The sequence below is a fragment of the Lampetra fluviatilis genome, chromosome 28 (assembly GCF_964198595.1).
Source record: "Lampetra fluviatilis chromosome 28, kcLamFluv1.1, whole genome shotgun sequence".
Lineage (NCBI taxonomy): Eukaryota > Metazoa > Chordata > Hyperoartia > Petromyzontiformes > Petromyzontidae > Lampetra > Lampetra fluviatilis.
In genome coordinates, this window is record NC_136302.1 from 8,813,677 (window position 1) to 8,836,398 (window position 22,722).

Below are 22,722 nucleotides of genomic sequence, written 5' to 3' on the forward strand. Positions count from 1 at the left end.
GACGCAGACCACAGTTCGGGGTGGGGGGTGAGGGGTGCGTACGCACTATCGCGGCGCCGCGGTAGCCACACAGAGAAAAAGAGACGCGAGGAGGCCGCAGCGGGTGGTGGTGGTGGTGGGGGGGGGCAGTCTCACCGGAGGAGACGACGGGATGAGTCACGGTGCTGAACCCATGCGGGGCTCGTGTCGCCCCGAGCGATGAACATCGTTGACCCTTTGATCTCCTTTCACTCGGCAAAATCGATTGCAACACTCTTAACCCCCCCCCCCTAAGAAACTAAAATCAATGTCCCCCTCCCTGTCTCATTGGCTCCCTCCCGCTTTACGCATTCCAATAGCGGCACAGCGGACACTCTCATTGGGGCACACCCTCCCAACTTTTATTAACTTTTTTAAAAAAAAATTCTGTATTTGTATTAGGTACAATAAGAGAGAGAGATGAGATTTGTGCCCCCCCCCCAGACCAACATTTTCTAAAAGCTGTTATTTTTTAACCGGTGGTCTTTTTGTTGCCCTTTCATTTGATTTGAAGTGGGGTTGGCACTGGATTTCCACGGCTGACTTTCTATTTGAAAAGCGAGCGAAGTTAAGTTGCAGTTCAGTGGATGTTTATTTCCCCACTCCGCCCCCCCCCTACCTCGCCGCATGATAAAAGTGTTTGTGTGTTTGTTTTTCCACGCCAGCTATAAACAGAGCGTGTGTCCATTATCCCAGTGCTGCGAGGGCCACTTGCCAGGCTTATAATGATAATAAAAACAAACGGCCATCAATTGGATTGCCCATAACCTGTCCGTGATTGTTTTAGGATGCTGTCTGCAACTTCAGAGAAGGGGCCACATGTTGAACTGATGTGGCTGCTACTTAACGAAGACAAAACAGACCATTCATTAATTCGTTAACCTTTTTACATACAGCCATGTGAAAACATTTGAGATGAAAGCGAAATATGGTTCATGTATACGCGCGTGTGTGTGTGTGCATATTTGTGAGATTAGTTAAATGTGCAGGGGCCGGGTAAATCGCTGCACTTATTCGCCACAATATTGATGAAAGTTGCGACTGGGCAGGATGTGTCACGAGAAGTGATGATGAACGATGGTAAAGGATAATAATGGAGTAGCAGCCAAGGGATGGAACGCTTGCTTGAGAGGACATCCACCGGTCGTTGCACACACAATGCCACGTGCAGGTGGATGATTGAAATATCGCAGTTTGGCGAGGTGGCGGTGGATTGGGTAGGCCTTCAAAGAGCAGCGAATTGGCTGCTGATGATGGCGATGTGTGTGTACAAGGAGGCAAAAATATATTCCTTGAAGATGCTAGCAGTTGCAAAATTGTATCCCCATTGTATGAGTTACTCACACTGACACGAAAAAACAATCCTGCTCAAATTCGTTTAAGTAAATGACACAATACGTTATTTAGTTATGAAGGTAAGCGAATAACCCTTACCGAGTACTACAGCGTTGCATTCTGGGCAATGATTAAACCAAATATTTATATATATATATAAAAAATGTTACCCCAGGATTCTCCACAACAGTACTAAGTGAGGGTTTTCAAAAGTCAAAGAGCAGCCCTGCCAATCCACTTATCACTCCGCTGATGGCAGAAGGGCCTCCTAGAAAGCTCTCCGTAGAGAGTAGTTGGCCTACTCTTCCACGCTAGGCCGGGCGTCTTGGAAGAGATCGGAGTACCCGATGACCTGGGGAACAAAATAGGGCCCCGCGACATCATTCCACACGGCTCGTGGTCACGCAGAGGCCTACCACGAATAAACGGTCCGCAAACGCCTTTGTGGCATTTGCGATGAGTCATAGTGGCGAGATGTTAACTACCTCGTCTGGTATGCAGGAGGTCCTGGGTTCCATCTCGACCCTGCCGCCTGCTGTATATTTGGAGTTTGCGTGTCTCTCTCCACGTGGTCGCGTGTATTTTTCTCCAGGTCCTCCGGTTTTCCCTCCCACATTTAGAAGCGTGCGTTTAGAATATTTGGCTGCTCTAAATTTCAACATGATAAGCCACTTCGTTGAACAATCATTTTTTGGCAGGTCGCTTCTGAAAAAGAGCTTTTTACCTCGGTGGGCCTTACTTGGTCAAATAAATATAGTTTTAGCTTAAAAAATCAAGTAAATCAAGTATTTTTTTGTCGCACTAATCGGGTACTAGAGGGGGGGAGGGTTCATGACCTGGCAACACCGTGTTTATAATTTGAGCACACTCGGTCACCGGTAAAGGAAAACCCTAATTATTGCCCGTGTTATCGTATGTTTAATGTGTGACCCACCAAATGCATTTGAAATCCCTATCGGACGAGAAAGAGTCTTCATTTATTTACATTCCCTGATTTTGAGCGTTGACAATAAAACAAAGAAAAACGGCAAAGTCCGTTTGTTATTTATTTGTTGAAATGGATGCACCGTACTGCCCACACATCGAGAGAGAGAGGACCATCGCACAAGATGTACAGCTGTACATTGACACCAGGAAGACGCAGAGGCTTTCAAATCTAAAGCGACAAATGACTCACGGGTTGGTCGTATGGACCCATGGGAGAAGCGTTTAGCACGTCCGGTGTGTTTAACAAATGCTGCAAGTTTACCGACAACTTGAAGTTCAATAGATGATGTATGTATATTGAACTTCTCTCGCTACGTCGTAGCCAACCGTGCTGATCGGAGTTACACAGCGCACGAGTAAACAACATTATTATTTATCGTCAGTTGAACGTAAGCAACACGTGTTTCAACACATTTATCAATATAAAGCTCAAGACGGAATTTACATTTTAGAAGGATTGGAAGCTCAAAACAACCTAAAGTGTTTACACCATTGGAACCTCATCTGCCAGAAAAAATATGATAATTGGTTTTTTACCCTTCTATCTAGCAACAAAACTGACACTAGGCTCTAAGGAAAGCTGTCTCTGGTGTGGACCAATCAACTTCAAGGACAGTGCATACATTATCATAGTTATGTTTTTTGTTTGCATTATGACTGCAGGTATTGTGGTCTATGCAAACATGACTCCTTGTAAAAAAAAGGTGTCAGTTTTGTTGCCAGATAGAAGGGTAAAAAAACAATTATCACCCTAAAGTGTTTTTAACGAGGTTCTTAGAACTACACACTTGGAGGAAATATGAAAGCGAGAGTAAACAATTACATGAACAAATAATAAATTATATGAACGTATTGGCGCTACACCGGTGCAGCATAACACACCGGTCCTCGAAAAACAGCCTGGAATGAAATGTGGAACTGACATTCATCTTCCGACTTCTTCGACATCACGAGAACTGTTTTTGACGCACCACTCCGCAGTAATTTCTGACCGAGGGTTGCGAATCGCGTGAAAATAATTAATAATTGCCCCAAAATTTGTAGCTTTTTTTTTGTTATAACAGGCACCGGCGTACCGCCAATACACAACAACAAAAAATCACCGCCATGCTTCGTCAACCAATTTGCAACGAAAAGCGTGTGATGTTACGGGGGTGGTAACAAACACAGATCTTAACTCAGCAGCGGCGTTCGCGTTTTTTTTGTTTGTGAAGCAGCTGCGTAGAGGGCAGTGAGGAATGAGGACGCAATAAAGATTTGGTGCGTGGCACAGTCCTCGGACTAGGAGGGAGGGAAAGAGGAATGCGTCTGCGTAGTCGCTGGGGACTGCAGAGTGCCGCTGTAAATCACGATTTTCCCCAACCCCCCCCCCCACCTGAAAAAATGTTCTTGGCTTTGTGGCGGCAACGGATGAAGAACACACACACACAAAAAACCGAGAGTGTGAGTGAGAGAGAGAGGAAGAAAGATGCAGACGTCGGATGGAAATGTTGTTGTTTTTGTTGATTTATTTTTTTAAACTCCCGGAGTAAGTGAAAACGCGCGCGATGATCTTGGCACCTGGTTTCCGCCAATTTGGCACTGCACGTGTTTTAAGTGAAAATGTATGGGGAATTTGAAAGAGCTGCTTCTCAAACTGACTTTCAACTACGCCGATATATTTACCGTTCCGTAAGCGATACGCTCTTTTTCTTTTGTATGAGCATGAAAATGGTTTCGGGCAGTGTTTCATTTACTTGCGGTCTCACGGATTGGGGAGGCTTTCCATCCAGCGGTGGATTGACCATGGCTGCTGCTGCTACGTAAATTATGGTTCACATATTACAGACGGTAATTTCTGTAAATAGTTAAACAAATATGATTTTCAATTGTTTGTGTTTGTGTGTGTGCTGCGCTACGAACCTGGATACCCGAGTTCGATTCCTGCTCACGGTCAACACCAGTGACGATTATTTGAACTGGTCCTGGGCCTCCCCTAGGTCGACTCCGCCTTAAATGAGTACCTGGTGCGGTGTGTAGTAAACAGCGCCACTGGGGAGACAAAGACGGTCGAGCGTGGTGCTGGCCACCCACCCCTTCGTGTGCCGTGCCAGCCTTGCATAGGTGCTCGCTAACAGCACTTGCCCCAACAGTCTGTTCAGGCTATACGGGGGTCTTTGTCATTGTTTGTAATGTATACAGACTTCGTGAGTGACTCAGCGAGTGATGGAATACGAGGGATGTTCTGGAAGCTCAAATATGGCACAAATCTCGTCTAGAGTGTACTTATAACTAGACAAAATGTGAAAACCTAAAATTTTAAGGGAAATAAATGTGAATGTGTCTTAGACTGATGTCTGCGTTACACCGATAACCACGTGTTCCGTAGAGATTATTTAAATATCGCATTAAAACGGTAAAATGCGATTATATATGACTCTAAGCAGAAAGTACAATATTTACATGATCTGCATTTATTTGCGTTCATAGTGAACAAAATATAATTCCAACGGCTGATGTATCGGTGCACATACTTAAGTGATGTACATATATGGCACGAGTGTCCGAGTGAGTGATATTAATTTAAATTATGTTCCGGAAGTTCTATAACACCGACGTCTTGTACAAACATCGGCAACGAAAAGTAACACAAACAAACGGGTAAAATATGGGCCTAAATAATCTGGGCCCTATACCTCTTTTAAACATTTAGTTTTTACACTTTGGCATATGCCGATTTTGTATCTGGAGGTTTTAGAATGGTTGGTTATTTTTTGATGTCATAGATTATAAAACATTTTCCTGGACATGTTTAGTAAGAGCGTGACCCTGATGCCACAGGAACGGAGCTGAGGTCCCACTACCAGTGACACAAATAGAGCACCACTTGACTGGATCATCATAATAGAAACTGATCAACTTATTGGTGCCCATAATCAACGTTTTTGGGTTTAGATTGCGTTATTTATAAATGTGTCGTAACCCTCCACCACCCGACACGGCCAATCAGTAAAAAAGTGTCACGTTTGCAAAAGACAAATAGGTCACTGCTTTAGCCCACCGGTGTGTTGAAGCGTGAAACCACAACATTTACAAATATTTTTTTATTGGTGCCCCACTAATAATGCGTTTCAGGATAAATTATATAGACAAGCGACATTTTATTTTAAAGCCTATCCCACCAAAAGCTCGTTTCCCTTCTTCCAACTCTCCACGTACACTCTCCTCTGTAAGACATGGGCCATAGCCGTCGCTATTGAGAAGAACGTAAGACGGGAATCAGAACTCGGTCGGATATCTATTAATGGATAACCTTATAGATTTCAAGTGGCTTTTAATTCGAGTAAAAACTTCAATAGTTTTGCCTTTGTATAACAAGCATCGAAATGAGTATATATATAATCTTAGCAGGTTATCAGACTATACGTTTGACAATAATCATATATTAAATACATACCCATTTACAAAAAAAAGCACGTGCAAAAAGTGTTAAGTCACATCACGCGACTTTGGGTTTTGCACAATACACTCTCTCGCTTCGCTGCTCATTCCGATTAAAGCGCCGATATTATTTTTTTTACTTCACCGGTCACCTAGAAAGAAAGAAATAAGACCCACCAGCCACCACCGCCCCCCCTAAATCTTGCATTTACATTCATGGGCTGGCTGCACGCTGTACCGCGTGTAAATCCCTGGCTCCCTTTCAACCTCGGGGAGTGACCACGTGGAAATAGAGAGAGAGAGTGGAGAGAAAGGGCCCCGCGGATTCCAATAATCCTTTATTGCTTTCAGTTTTCTTTCCCAGCGACGGGAATGCTGCGAGCCTACTGAGATTTTAATAACATGAGAAGATTTTTTTTTGTTCACCCTCCTCCTCCACTTCTTATTTTCTTTTAACATTTTTTTTCGCTCTTTCTCTGCAGGGCAGACGCACACAGCAAGGAGCTCCCCGTAATCTGAGCAGGGTTGAGGAAGGGAGGGGGCACTGGTGGTCAGCCCTCTTCTCCAAAAAGAGATTGTGCTGATAAGTCACAGTTGCTTAAGGTGGGGGGGGGACGCTGGTTTAGGAGAGCTGTGGCAGGAGATAGGGTGGCGTGTTCACACAGTTGCTATGGCCACAGACTCACTCGGCAGACAGATTCTCTGTGTGATAAGCCAATTATCCAAATACGGGAGTGACAAGCCGGCTCCCTTAAAATGAATTAGGTTTCGGCTTTAATTACGTTGGCTTTTGGCTTGAGAGTAAATACCAAGGTGTGGGTTGTGTGGGGGTTGGGGACGCGGGCGGCGAGGGGACTACGGGGGGTTAGCTGAATGCATTGGCAGATTGCGGGCTGCTGATGATGACGGTGGCGGTGATTATTACCGGAAAGCGCCGCTGATGAGACGCGTTAGTGGCGGCTGATCTTCAAAAAACCAGCCAAGCCTCGATTATCTGGGATAATGGATGTGTGGGAACCACGAGTTCTATGAAGGCAAAACTCGTAGATACGAAGCAATGAAAGCGCCATTTTTGTTACCTACGAAGACAGGATGCAGGTGGAGACGTAAAATGTGTCCTCTTCTAGAATGCTTGATGCAGCAATCGTGCTGTGACGGTTCCACCTGAAGACGGAAGCTTGTGTTGCCTCCGAAACGTCGTGATTTTTATTTTATTCTTTATTTTACTTTTATTAATTTTAATTTTTTTCCTACGTGACTTTACCGAAAAAAAATTAAGAATAGAATGCTAATTTCGCTCAAATGCCTAAAAAAATAAAGATTGTTGTTTGAAGGAAAATAGTCACTGTGTGGCAAGTTAGGATCAGCTAATAATACAACCAGCGAACGCATACAAGGCACGAATGACCGTGGGATTTCATCGTTTATCTCGGATTTTATTATTACACGCTTTTTATTAACTCACTCTGTTGTTGTGTATCCTCAAATCTTCTAACTCAATTTTTACCCACTTCCCAATGTTGTATCGACTGCAAACTTGGTATACTTATGTCATAATGATGACAATACCATATTCTATCATAAAACATGAAAAAACATGTATTTTAAAACATTATTTTTTATCTGTTATGTTTCGGCTTGGCTCTAATTGTCCAAGCTCAACTCACGTTGCCTGTAAATCACCAATGTCCCCTTACGTTATGGCAAGCTTCGGGGCCACTTCCTGGAGTCGTGGAGTTCTTCCATTGCTAATACGGTACATTTCATTAAAGCGTGTTTTTTAAAACGCTTTTTTGTAAATATTACTTATTTTAATCTTGATTTGAAGCTTTCGGGACTGCAGGAATCCACACTCTTTGGTTCTTTCGGTAAAGTCACGTAGGTATAAAATAAAATAAATCATGACGTTTCGGGCCCAACACAAGCTTCCATCATCAGGTGGGAAAGCATGCTTTGTGTTGCGCCCGAAACGTCGTGATTTATTTTATTTTACACCTACGTGACTTTACCGAAATAACCAAAGGGTATTACTTATTTTATTTTTTTGCACGGAGTTTGGATTTTCGGCCCACTCGGTTTAACACGCCCGTGGCTAACCGAGAGTTGGCTGCCGCAGTGATATTGTTAAATAACGTCAGAGGATTTCAGGTGGAGGCACCATCATGGGAAATATGCCACCAGTGCCTCTCAAACATTGCCAAAGTGCAATTATATGACATGCACTGCACAAAGGCTAGACGGGCGGCCCTCTGTGATCTTACGTGCCTCAGTGTGAATAATAATAATAATCGTGATTTAAAGCCCTTTGTCAGACGGCTGCTGGATAATAATAATCAGTCACTTGGTGGTATGCGATGGTTAGCGCATATATGCAAACATTTAACCGTGGAATTTTTCTGCAAATGCAGTTACTGGTTTTTGTTCGTGATAACTTAAGCTACAGAGTATTGAGACTCGGTTGAAGCTTTCCTGAGTAAAGAACCACAAACAAAATCATAATAAAACAGTTCCGTGATTGGTAACATTTTGTAATTCGAGCTAATTTAAAAACGCGTCACTACATAACACGATTCGCTTGTTAAAACACTCAGTACTTAAAGTGAGCACATTTATAGACACACAACTCTTGTGAGCTACGTTGTCACAAGTGCGCAGGCAAGTGGACATTGCCTTGTAAAATAAGACAAAACATGTCAAATGATATTCGATTTAAAGCTTTCGTGACTGCATGGATTCATCTTCTTGGTTCTTTCGGTAAAGTCACGTAGAAGGGAAATAATAAAATAATAAAAATAAAAGACAGCGTCTGAATGACGCTGTGTTTTCGACAGCCCTGTTCTTCACCTGAGGACGGCTGCTTGCGTTGTGGCCGAAACGTCGTGAGAATTGTATTTTATTATGTTTTATTTTTATTATTTTATTATTTCCCTTCTACGTGACTTTACCGAAAGAACCAAGAAGATGTCAAATGAAATAATAAGTAGCCAAAACATTCCCATGCAGAACCCTCCTGGAAATAGTCCAAGGACTCAGGGAGACTTTCCTCAATGAATGGAATTGTAACAAATGCATTTTTTTCAAAAAGTTCTACTTTCATACGCTATAATTACATTTCTTACAACAAAAAAATGCACATTTTGCTTCTGCCATTACCTACACACCGCCACGAACTACCCAGCATTTCACCGAGGACATTGTTATTTATTGATATGATCAATTCATCCGAGGCACTGGCGGCCGCGTAGGAGACATTATTCATACTGCGAGCAAGAGTGAATGTCAGGAATGTCATTAAGTTGACCGGTGTATATTTTCCCTTCCTTGCGACGACGCCACTTAGCCGTGGGGTGGGTGTGGGGATATACCGGGCGACTTTTATTTTTCGGGGTGGTTGGAATTTCAATAAAGCTGAAAAAGGCCACGTTTTTCTCACCAGTGGGGGCAACAGGCGCCACAATTGATGTCCTTTAGCCAGGCAGCAACAGCAGCTGCTGGAAATGCAGTCTACGTAAACAAGCAAGCGCATTCTGACTGCGGCTACATGGCACGGGAGACTGGGGCGACGAAGAAGTCAACAGGCAGTGGATTCGTTTAGCGACTTCACAGGATCACCAGCGTTCATGTTATGCAGTTCATAATTCACTATGTATTCTAGATTTGAAGCTTTCGTGACTGCAAGGAATCATATTCTTAGGTTTTTTCGGTAAAGTCACGTAGGTAAAACATCAAAATGAATGAAAATAAAATAAAACAAAAATCATTTTTGAATGAAAATAAAATAAAATAAAACAAAAATCATTTTTGTTTTACTTTATTTTATTTTCATTAATTTTGATGTTTTACCTACGTGACTTTACCGAAAAAACCTAAGAATATATATTCACTATGTAACACGAGTTTTGTTCCTGGGTGGTAAGTGTTATTTTCTAATTACAGAAATTTCCCCACAAGCTTTGCTTTTGTGACCAGGACTTTACATGAAGGAATGACACAAATGCACACCGCGTTTTTTCATTGACGATAGGTACATTTCTAAATATCAATGTCCTGGTCACAAAAGTAAAGTTTGGGCGGAATAATAGCCATTTTCCGTACATTTGAGACATAAGCAATTAGGAAATAACACGTACTACCCAGGAACAAAAAATAAATAAATGTGTTGCACAGTGTTATTAATGGAGTGGATTATTAACTTTGCTTTTGTGTCCTAGTCACAAAAGCAAAGTTTGTGGGGAATAACAATAGACATCTTCTGTACTTTTTAGGCATAAGCAATTGGAAAATAACACTTACTACCCAAGAACAAAAAAATCAATATTTTGTTACAAAGTGATATAAATTTCCTATCTGTAATGATCACGATTGTTATTGTGTGTTAGGTGGCCAAGCGGCACGTTTGGCTACCGTAGCACGGTTAGTTGCGTATGGTGCGAAAGAAGTTCCACGTACGTACAGCACCGAGTGGCGAAAGTTTTTTCGCTCGCTTGGTACGGAGGAGGTCGTGGGTGTTCGATCCCGACCCTGACGCCTGCTGCTGTATATTTGGAGTGTGCGAGTTCTCCCCGTGGTCGTGTCGATTTTTCTCCGGGTCCTCCAGTGAGTTTTTCCCTCCACATTTAGAAACATGGGTTTGGCGTATTTGGCTGCTATGAATTTCCACGTGATAAGGCAACTCCGTTGGGCTACAATTCGTCACCAGGTCGCTTCTGAAAAAGATTGATATAGTTCAGTGGAACTGAACTTGTAACATAGTTCGGCCTATTGTAGCATGGAGATTGAATACTTTCCGTCAACTGGACATGTGATGAACACTCTTTGCAGGACATTGGAAAATTGTGTGTCCCTTGCGTGAATAAATAGGGCGAGTGAACTGAAACAACAAAAGGAATTCTCGAATCGAATTGCTATACCCGAATTTGTGACAATTCGTTGAATCACTGTTGTGTTGGATATTTATACCACCGCGTTTTCGATGTATATGTGAATGTTTCATTCTTTCTGTAAAGTCACTTAGAAAATAAAATTATAAAATAATACGACGTTTCGATTGCAACACAAGCAACCATCATCAGGTAAGAATGAATGAGAAAAACAAACCTAGTAAACTTAGAAATATAATGCAATACAACACAAAGAGTCGGCCAAAACAACAGTCAACACCCCACGTGGTTGATTACGTTCTTCCAAAGATTGCTAAATTTGAGAGAGAGACAAAACACAGACACGGAGACACATAGACCAACACATGCAGACAGAAACACACACAAAGACACATAGAGAGAGACACACACCAAGACGAACAGATGAGTTCCATCATCTTATGTGCACAGGTTTTCTTCACTTACTCACGTTGCCGTAAATGGAATTGGCCAAACTATCCCATATGCATAATATTTCTGGGAAAAAATATTCTTGGAGATGCAGTGAGATTTGCCTGGGGAAAGAATTATTACTTCAACTTTTCAGCTTCCTTACCAATGGTGCATGCAAACTGCACATTTTCTGTTCAAATGTTTGTACTTAACTAACAGTTTTATACTATTAAATAACAGAGCTACAACAGACGAATACAAAAAAATCCCACGTGTAAGTTTGTACGTTGAACTTCTTTCGCACCGTACGTAGCCAACCGCGCTAATCGGAGGTGCGGGGGAAGGACAACAAACTAAACACAAAAGCAGTTAGAAAGAAATTATTTTGCAATGTAGATGATTTAAAAGTGCATAGCTCCAGTGGATTCCTTATATCGGAAGGAAGAGCGTTCCAGACGGCCACAGAAGCGTATTTGTTCAATAGCTGGCCAAAAGCCGCTGCGAGGATAGCCATTAACAGACTGTTGGGGCAAGTGCTGTTAGCGAGCACAATTTCAGGCAGGAAGGGCACACGAGCGGGGATGAATGACCGCGCCGTGCCACCTTTGTCTCCCCAGTACACACCTCTCCAGGTACTCATTCAAGGCCGAGTCCATCTCGCGGAAGCCCAGAAATCGTTCATACAATCGTCACCGATATTGGCCATGAGCGGGAATCGAACCCGGCGGCCCGAGTTCGCGTGCGGTGTGACGCTCGTCCATACACGACCGCTCCTCGCTCCACAACAGACAAAGGCAAAGATCCCCCGTAAAGCCTGAACATATTGTCGGGTCAAGTGCTGTTAGCGAGCACCTATGAAGGCCGGCAACACGAGGGAGTTGGTGGCCAAAAACCACGCCCGGCCGCCTTTGTCTCCCCAGTGGTGATGTTAACACGCACCACCAGGTACTCGGGACCATTTCAGATAATGAATCGTCACCGGTGATAGCCGTGGGTGGGACTCAAACTCGGGTCGCCGGGTTCGCAGCGGAGCGCGCTAACCGCTACACTACCGCTCCCCACGCTATCGTTGCAGAACAAAGACAAAGATCCCCCGTATAGCCTTAACAGACTGTCGGGGCAAGTGCTGTTAGCGAGCACCTATGAAGGCCGGAACGGTACACGAGGGGGTGGGTGGACCGCCTTTGTCTCCCCAGTGCCGATGTGTTTACACACCGCACCAGGTACCCATTTGAGGCTGAGTCGACCTAACTAGAACGCACACGCACGCGCGCAAAGACGCTACAGATCATTGCACACTGCTGGACGAAACAATAAACACGTGTTCTTAGGTTTTTTCGGTAAAGTCACGTAGGTAAAAACATTAAAAAAGTAAAATAAAATAAAAATAATAATCACGACGTTTCGGAGGCAACACAAGCTTCCGTCTTCAGGTGGTACCGTCACAGCCACGACAGCTGTATCAAGTAAATGAGAGATTGCAGGAGCTACCACTCCGTTTATATAATGGTTGGAGAAGGTGGTGGGGCAAGGGCCGCATACTTTTTATTAATATGGTAAGGTGAGGCTTAAGACTAAGAAAAGACTGCATAACAAAGGTTGAGCCTTTGTTATGGAGAGGTGCGGTTTGTGACGCGACCTGGGACAAGGAGACCACCACTAAACATGGTACAACTGTAATGGTTGTCTGTCAAATAAGATTGGCAAATAAGTGTAGTTAAATCTTTTTTGCATGGTTAATCACATCTTTCCAATGATTTCTCAGTTTGTAACCGTCATCACGGTTGAAATTATGTCTGTGTTTGTATATTTGTATGGCTTCGTGTACAAACCTTTGATGGTAGCCAGGAGGTTTGCAGAGAACCTTGGTCTCGGAAAATACAATTTCATGAGAGCCCACCGAGTTGTTGCCGATCATTGCGCCGGGTGGCTAAAGCACAGCAAATTGGTACAGTAGGGGGCACAGGTGGTGCATCAGCCAGTCATCTCGGTCATCTCGGTCAGTCGACCCGTGGCATCTGGGTCTGCCCCGTGACCTCCTGCCAGCGGGCGTTCGACACTTCACGTGGCCTCAAGGTGCACATGGCCTGGCACAAGCGTCGTGATGACGTCACCGCCACTTAGTGGCGAATGGCGGTTGTTGTTGTTGTGTGCACGGCGACACGTTGAGAGAGGGGAGGGGGCACGGTGCTAGGTTCGCCGTCGGTTTGAAATACCCCAGAGAAGTTGACACCTCTGCGCGCGTCGGGCGATAATGAAGGGGAGTGTAATATCTTCCCTCCCGGTGCGTCGGGGCGTGTTGGGACCCGTCGTGTAAAGGCTTTCCCACAAGGCCCCCAACCTCCCCCCCTGTTGTGCGGTTTGCCACGATGGTGATGACGATGACGACGATGGCGATGGTGGTGGCGGTGATTGGTGAGCCGTCTCACCCAGCAGGGTTCTCTGCGGGACATTTGCCTGACACCTCTGGGCGGGGACGTCGTCAACGTTGAACGGAGTTTACACGAATGTTGTTTACTCAGGAAAGCCTCGCTGAGTTGTGTTGTTTGTTTGTTTGTTGTAACCTTTTTAACCCCGTGCTCCGACTAGACGACTGTAATTTAAAAAAAGAGCTTCATAGCTCATCGGATTTATCCAGGATAAATATAAATTCTGATTCTGAGTCTCAAGACCTTTGTATTCAGTAGGATCCTTCTAGATTTGAAGTTTTCCTGACTGCAAGGGTCCATACTCTTTGGTTTTTTCGGTAAAGTCACTTTTACCGAAAAAAACTAAGATTACAGTAGGATCCTGCCAATTTTTTTTTGCAGTATCAAGGGGCGATGTTGCTGCTGCTGTTTCGTGTCATCTCAAATTGAGTGATTTGTGACTAATTTTTGCAGCATTGAGATGTTTGGCCAATACCCAGTTTCATTCATTTTGTTGACAGTTCGATGCTGAATCGCTGCGTCTCTTGATTTGGAATGCCAATTGTGTACGAGCACATGTCACAGCCCTTTTGTCGATCCACTGCTGGATGAGGCTCTCTCTCTCCACAGCCGTGCGAGTCGTAGGGGGGGGGGGGGGGTTTGACCATACTTCACGTTGTTCAGCACGTGTTGGTCAAGGCAGGGAGCATGGATGTGAGAGCCAAATACAGTACAACAATAGATTCTGTTTTTGCTTAACTGCCTTCTGATATCGACCACGTTGCCTTGCAGCAGCAGACAATAATCCTTTATTCAACTATTCAACCACTATGCAGGGTGCATTCTGGGTGATTTACTATTGGGAGAATTGTATGTATATTTAGCGGCCAATATACAATCAGGGCAAGAGGCACGGGTGTGTGTGTGTGGGGTGTCTATCGTATAGGCAGACAATCACGAGCGAGTATGAAAAACAAGAATAGGTTTTACCCTTTCTGGCAATAAAACAGCAGGTGCTAGGATGTTCAAACACCAAATAGAGAACTTTTGCAAGGAATCAAGCGTGCATTAACCACACATTGTGCTTGTGGTGAGCATGCAAGCAAACTGATAATATATGGTGGCATTGCTTTTGAAAATCATTGGCCTACACCAGAGACACAGACGTCTTTATGGCCTCGTCTCACCAGTGTCAGACCAGAATCGTGACCCAACGAGCAAGTGACCGATGCAAATTCTATTAAAGTTCTAGAAGGGCGACAAAGATTTCTGTTTTTTTTGACTCACAAACGTGGTTGAATGTACGCTCGTAATAATAATGATGATAAAAAAAAGTTAAGTCCTAGAATAAACATTTGCAACTTTTAGGTTTCCAAAACTCGTGCCCCTGTGGTTTTCAGCGGCTCCACTGAATATCACCGGCTGCGCCGAATTCACGTGGCCTTTCACTCACGGATGCAAAATGACCCCGACTCAATTCACACGCAAGAAAGTGGAATCGTACAAAAAGAAGACAGCAGTGACTCGCACTCGTTGCACTCCGTCACTGCTCACGTACCCGTAAGCACGTTGCTATTCTCTTGGCGCTGCACGTGCCAATCGGAGGTGCACTCATCTCGTTCCGCCGCCTCGGTGTGACCACGCGAGTTGCCTCCGTGCATCAACATCAACCATTACGAAGACGACGACGGTGAGGGAGAAGACGGAGCTGAGTAAACTATCAAACGACGCCAACATTTACGTGACCCCCCCCTCCTCTCCTCCTCCTCCACACCACGAGAGGAGTTCACGAATACGATACCTTAATACCCCGACGTACCTCTCCCCGCCCCCCCCCCCCAGACCCCCAGTTTTAACGTCGTTTCGCCAATGCGTCGTCGCTTTATGAACACAGTTCGTGGCCTCAACCCCACCGGCTCACGGCAGCGTCGTGGTCCGCCCGCCTTCGCTCGTTATCCGTCGCCATCTCTCAGCCTTCGCCTTCCACCGACGGCTACCCCTGTACGTCGCACCGATTTCTACCGTCGCCTCGATATCCGACGTCGCACCTTTCCCAGGAACGCATAGACCGACGTAAACCGGGGCATTGCGCAGCACCAACAAAACGAGAGTGGCAGGATAGAGGAAATGCCCCCCCCCCACATCACCCCCCCCCCCACACCTCCCACCAAAGTAATAACCATCGCATTGGCGACAGCATTCAGGACAAAGCAGGTGCGGTCCCTTATTGTGGGAGTCACAGGGGGGGGGGGGGGGGTGCCCAACCTGGTTTGTCTGCCCGTGACCCACGGGGGAGCGGAATTCCCCAGCGCCCGTTGGGCGAGGAGCCCATAGCCCCGGGCAACATCGCCCCACGAAATCCCCCTTGGCACTATTTCGCACTCTCTCTCTCTCGCTCTGTGTGTGTGTCGGTCGCGTTTCCAAACTCGAATTAAATCCGTTTAAAAAGGGTCCCCCCCCCCTCTCTCTCTCTTTCTCGCCGGCTTCGTAACTCGTCTGCCCCGCTGTGCACTTGTTTCCCACTGCGCTATCAACATTACAATCACCGCTACAATTGTGTGTGCCGAGTTCGATTCCCTGCCACGGCTAATGTCCAGTGGCGAGTGATATTTGAACTGGAACTGGGCCTCCCCGATGCTGCGTCGCGTTTTTTTGTTAAACAAAAGTTGTACAAATACTAATAATTAGTCACGGTAATTATATATGCAGTGTTCTAAACACCTAAGCATCTATTTGCACGCGATTGTTGGTCATTAAAGAGCTGTGGCCATAGTGATTTTTATAAAGGCAATTTAAAGGATGCGATGGGTTTAATGCCTTCTATTTAGTCGTGCCTGCTGAAGCAATGCCTCTCTATCTATTGTTAGATACTGAATTTTGCAGCGATATACTCATTGCGACTTTACAGCTGAACATTTTGCACGCAAAAATACGAAGCATGTATTTATATACGAATCATTATTTTGAATACGAAAAATATCAAAATTAAAAACCATAATCACCATCCTACTCCTGTTACCTTCACCCATCCCCCAGCTAAGACCAACCCCTATCACTACCCCAACCCCTATCACTACCCCAACCCCTATCACTACCCCAACCCCTATCACTACCCCAACCCCTATCACTACCCCTACCCCTATCACTATTCCTATCACTACCCCAACCCCTAACACTACCCCTATCACTACCCCAACCCCTATCACTACCCCAATCACTACCCCAACCCCTCTCACTACCCCAACCCCTATCACTACCCCTATCACTACTCCAACCCCTATCACTACCCCAACCCCTATCACTACCCCAACCCCTATCACTACCCCAACCCCTATCACTACCCCAACCCCTATCACTACCCCTATCACTACCCCAACCCCTAACACTACCCCTATCACTACCCCAACCCCTATCACTACCGCAACCCCTATCACTACCCCAACCCCTATCACCACCCCAACCCCTGTCACTGTCAGCACCCCTGCCACTCCCTTAACTGTCGCCATGACGACACCACCACTCTCATTAGCCCCACTCTTTATCTCAACCACTATCAACTCATATACAATTGTATCATTGCTGTTAAGCGCCTCGGTATACGGTGCTATGTAAATATAAGATGAGACAAAACTATCATCAGCCAATCCACAGCTGTATGGAGAGCTCAAACCTTCTATCACGGTCCAGCGATGTTAAACAAACAAAGATCCCCCGGGTAGCCTGTAACAGGCTGTAGGGGCAAGTGCTGTTAGCGAGCAGCACCTATGAAGGCCGGCACGGCACACGAGGGGGTGGGTTTCCAGCACCACGCCCGGCCTCCTTCGACTCCCCGGGGGCGATGTTTACACTTCGCAACGGGTACTCATTTGAGGCTGAGTCGACCTAGGGGAGGCACAGGACCGGTTCAGATAATCGTCACTGGCGTTGGCCGTGAGCGGGAATCGAACTCGGGTCGCTGGGTTCGTAGCTCAGCGTAGCGCTCATCGCTACACTCCACCGAGGCACACGATCCCATGTCATCGCTCCCCTCTGTGGTGGAAATACTTTATTATTTTTACACGCTTTTACTTAACTCACTCTGTCTGTTGTTGTTGTCGTTGTTGTTGTATCCTCAAATCGTGTAACGCAATTTTAACCCACTTCCCAATGTGGTATCGACTGAAAACTTGGTATACGTATGCCATAATGACGACAATACAATATTCAATCATAAAACAAATAAAATAACTTTTTAGTACATTTCAAAAAAGCGTGTTTAATAAAAAGCATTTTTTTACATCTTATTTTTTGATACGTATAATGTGCACGTGTTACACTCATCGTCTAAGCATTGCAGAACAGTTGTGCAGAGATCGCATTGCCACGAGCCGAATGCAAGCAGATCGCGAGAGAGATGCTCAGAGAGAAATGTCAAAAGCTTTTTCCAAATAAACATCCACTATGCGGTTGTTTGTTTTCCCCCCTTCGTTAACTCGAATCGTGTTTGTTCTTCCAGCCTAAATAGAAGGCGACTTGACGTCTCACTCCATGGGAAAGAGTTGCAAGAGTTCCACGCGGAGCGCGCGACAACATCGATTCTCTTGACTCTTTCGCAGCTTGCCGTGGTGGGCTAATTCTGCAGCAGAGGTCGCAACCGGGTACCCGATACCCGTACCCTACCCGATACCCGGCTACCCGTACCCGGCCGGGTACGGGTACGGGTACCCGTTTGCGACCCTGGTGCGGCCGAGTACGGGTAGACCGTGAGTCACTGGTGAGTCACCGTTTGTCACTCATTTCCCAACGTCTTGTCTCTTCTCACAATTCAAGTTCCTAGAATCAACCCACCCGCGCCTGCAACATGGCTTCATCCCAGAGGTCGCAATCAGGTACCCGATACCCGTACCCTACCCGTACGGGTACGGGTAGGGTACCCGTACGGGTACGGGTAGGGTATGGGTATCGGGTACCTGATTGCGACCTCTGGGATGAAGCCATGTTGGTACGGGTAGGGTACGTAGGGTACGGGTACGGCCGGGTACGGGTTCCCGTTTGCGACCCTGGTGCGGCCGGGTACGGGTACGGGTAAGGAATCAAAACCCGTTTGCGACCTCTGTTCTGCACGCGAGCCATCCCCGGCGCGGTGTATCTGCTGGGCATTCGTGAACATAAACAAAGAAGCTTCATAGCTCATCGGATCCCACCGGTGTGAAGAAAGGTTCTGATTGTGGTGTTTGGCCGAGCGGCGACCGGTCAGCGGAGATTCGGTCGCCGAGCGGACAAACATTTGTCGTCGTTTTTTTGTTTTGTTTTTGTTATTAGGGGCCGCCCATCAATGACGTCAGGCACCTAGGGGGATGGGGGGGTCAGACATTTGTGACGATGTGTGACGAGGGGGGGGGGGGGCGTTTGAGAAATGTGACGTCACATCAAAATGCGAAACGTTAAATAGAAAAAAACACGTTCTGCTTAATTAAATAGACTTTTCAATAAATGTTTTCTCCTACAACATTAGAGTGCAGCACCACGTTAAATACGCACTACAATGACAATAGTTTAAAGCGATTTGTAGCATGTTTAATTTTTTTGGGTGGGGGACAGAGCTTTGTGACGTCATATTTGAGGGGGCGTCTGCCTTTTTGTGACGCCGTGTAACGAAGGGTGGGGGGGAGGGTAAAAAAATCGTCCATAATCGCGTGACGTCATTTATGAACAGCCCCTTATCACAGAACGGGGAAAACCGGCGAGAAGTTTTTAAATAAAAATCTTCTCCGCTTCTTCTCGCCCAAGGGGGCAGCTTCTTCTAGCCGCACGCGGCTCTTTCAGGACCGCCTCGTGTCGTTATTGATTAAGGGGTACCGTCTCGTATTCACCGCAGTGCATTGTGGGTCTTCGATTATAAAAAAAAAAATGTTGTCCTCTAATTGTTATATTGGTTGCCGACCCCTGTTCTCGTCTCTTGGCCTTTCTGCCCGATGGGGCATAACCATTTTCATCGCCGATATTTCCTTGCAGCGCTCTTTTTGCTTCACTGTCTCTCTCGCGTCCTTGCGTCCTTCAACTCAAGACGGCCGCCAGTCACGTCCGGTGTTCGATGTTTGACGTCCGGTCAGACCGTGGTCTTTGCTTTTTCTCTCTTCTGGCATTTTCCAGTGTCCACCTCCATCACACGCCTTCGAAACTGGCTCATTCTGGCCACTTGTCTGAAACACAACAGCTTATTGTACTTGGCATAACTTAGTAGGCCTCAAACTTTGTCCGCGACAATTAACACATTCCTGCGGTGGGAGCTGTTAAGAACGTTGGGTTGCTCGGCCAATGGCCAGGGTCAACGGCGGCGTGGTGTATTCCGCAAATATGCCCGACTGTGAGGGCGGGCACAAGCCGGCGTGAGTAGGTTAAACGTTGAGTTTTATAAGGGCACCACGGAGTGACCAGCCCCTCCCCACCCAGCCCCACCCCACCCAGCCCCACCCCACCCAGCCCCTCCTCACCCTCCCCACCCAGCCCCTCCCCACCCTCCCCTCTCCACCCAGCCCCACCCCTCCCATTTTTGGATGCACGACGGACGGACGGACACAATAATCCCCTGTGGGCTGGTGGAACGAGGAGGTTCCTACCAGTATAAAATTGTCCTGACGGATACTGCAAGAGCAAACCATGTCCGCCCACTGCTTTCCGAGCTGCATTGGCTTCCGGTTACCGAACGAATACAGGATAAGGTCGCACTGGCTACACACACAAAGTTATTTCCACAAATGTACCACCAATAACCTCGCTGATCTGGTCAAGGAGCATGAACCATCGCGCGACACTCTGGTCATCCTAGCAGCAGCAGAGGCTTTTGGCTCAACCATCGAACAAAGATGGCGGTCACAGCAACGTGGCGCTTTCAGATGCGCTTCTACGGCCGTCTGGAACCCTCTTCTTTACGATGTTATGTTAGGAATCCGCTTTGAGAAAATGCACTTTTGAATGTCGATTGAAAACTAGTTTCTTTAGAACTGCTTTCTGTGTTTTAGTTTGTTTCTAATACAAGTTGCATACGTTACGGTTGTGGCAGTTAAGATGTTTGGTTACAATTGAAATGTTCTTCTGGGGATAAAAGAGGATGCTTGAGAGACATCTCAAACATCGTTCTGTGATCTCCACACGCACGGGCGGATCACTGACATTTGTTGATGGATACTTCTTCTGATCACGTGATGCTCATAGCAACGTTGATATGAAGTTGGGCAAAATACCAGAACACAAAGATGATGCTTAAAGATCTGTTAGACCGGAATTTAATTAAAACATAAGTTTAATGTTGAAAATATTCACTCGAATTATATAAACACGGATGCACCTTTATTTTCCAGCGTGTGCATTTGTCAGTCTATACGAAGGAAGAAACCCAAAAAGGTCCCGCAAATATTGGGGCTGTAAAAAAACGAATGGCATTAACATCTAAACAACAACAACAACATTAGCACAACAATTATGAGAAACGTTTAAACGCGCCGTCAAACCCATCGCCGATCTTACAACCGCCGCGCGCCTCACGGGACAGAGAGGCAGCGGCTTCTCAAGAGAAGAAGAATTAAAAAAAAACCCACTCAAAAGTGGCTCATTTTGAAATCATTACTTTTAATCTGGACGACCATTTGGCCACAAATTGCTCGGCGTCCATTAATGAGCCGCATTCCCTGCCATTTAATAAGCCACGGGGACTTGTAAGCTGATTGGGCGGGGATGTTACGAGCGTGACCCTGCACCTTGGCACACAAAGGCGAACAGCGCTCGGGGAATGGGGGTGCTGAGACGGGCGCACAAAGGGGGAGCGTGTTAGGCACGGCTTGCGGTAATCTTCAGGCCCTTCTCGCCCCCCCCTCCCCACCAAATCCCGTTCCTTCCCCTCCCTTCCTCCCACCTCTCGCTCCCTCCCTCTATCGTTGCCCCGCCCGCACGCTCCCTCCTCCTCCTCCCTCCTCCACCACTCCTACCGCCGCCGATCGCTCTCACTCGCTCCTTTTCAGAGCCCCCCCCCCCAAGGGCAATTGGGGGAGGTTGCTTCTGAATGCTACGTTGCACATAAGCGCTCGCTGAAAGGCGGCGTGCACACCCGGCTGAATGAATCAACCGCACTTGTACAAACACATCGTGCGCGCGTGCGCGTGTCCGTGGAGGGGAGCGGTGGAGTGGCGGTTAGCGCTGCGCTGCGAACCCTGGCCAGCCGAGTTCGATTCCCGCTCATGGCCCAACACCGGTGGCGATTTTCTGAACCGGTCCTGCCCCCCCCAATTGGTCGACTTAGTCTCAAATGAGTACGTGGTGTTTGGTGTGTAGAACCTCGCTGCTTGGGAGATGAAGGGTGGACGGGTGTGTTGGTAGACACCCACCACCCCCTCGTGTGCCGTTCCGGCCTTTATAGGGGCTCGCTAACAGCACTTGCCCCAACAGTCTTTTCAAGGCATATGCGGGGGATCTTTGTCTTTGGTGAGGAGTGTGGAATATCTGAATCGATCCTGGGCCTCCCAGGTTGACTCAGGCTTTCGTGAGTATCTGGTGCAGTGTGTGAACATCACCGCTGGGGATACAAAGGCGGTCAAGCGTGGTGCTACGTCGGCATTCATAGGTGCTCTCCAACAACAGCACTTGCCCCAACATCCTGTTCAAGGATACACAGGGGGGCTTTGATCTTTGTCTTGTATGCGGTGGAGCGGAGTGTGGGCAGATGTGGCGTAGTGGTGAGCTCACTGCGCTATCAACATTTTGTGCGCCGAGTTCGATTCCCTGCCACGGCTAATGCCCAGTGGCGAGTGATGTTTGAACTCGAATCGGGCCTCCCCGATGTCGACTCAGCCTGAAGTGAGTTGCTGCTGCTGTTACTGCGGTGTGTGAATCACATCGGCGCTGGGATACCCCAATTGTCTTTGGGGCCGTCCATAAATGACGTCACGCGATTTTGGACGATTTTTGACAACCCCGCCTTCGTCACACGGCGTCACAAAGTCAGACCCCCCCCTCAAATATGACGTCACAAAGCTTTGCCCCCCCCCCAAAATAAAACATGCTTCAAATCGCTTAAAACTATTGTTATTGTAGTGCGTTTTTAATGTGGCGCTGCACTCTGATATTGTAGGAGAAAACATTTATAAAAAAGTCTATTTAATTAAGTAGAACGTGTTGTCTATATTTATTTAAATTTGCGCATTTTGATGTGACGTCACATTTCTCAACCCCCCCCCCCCTCGTCACACATCGTCACAAATGTCTGACCC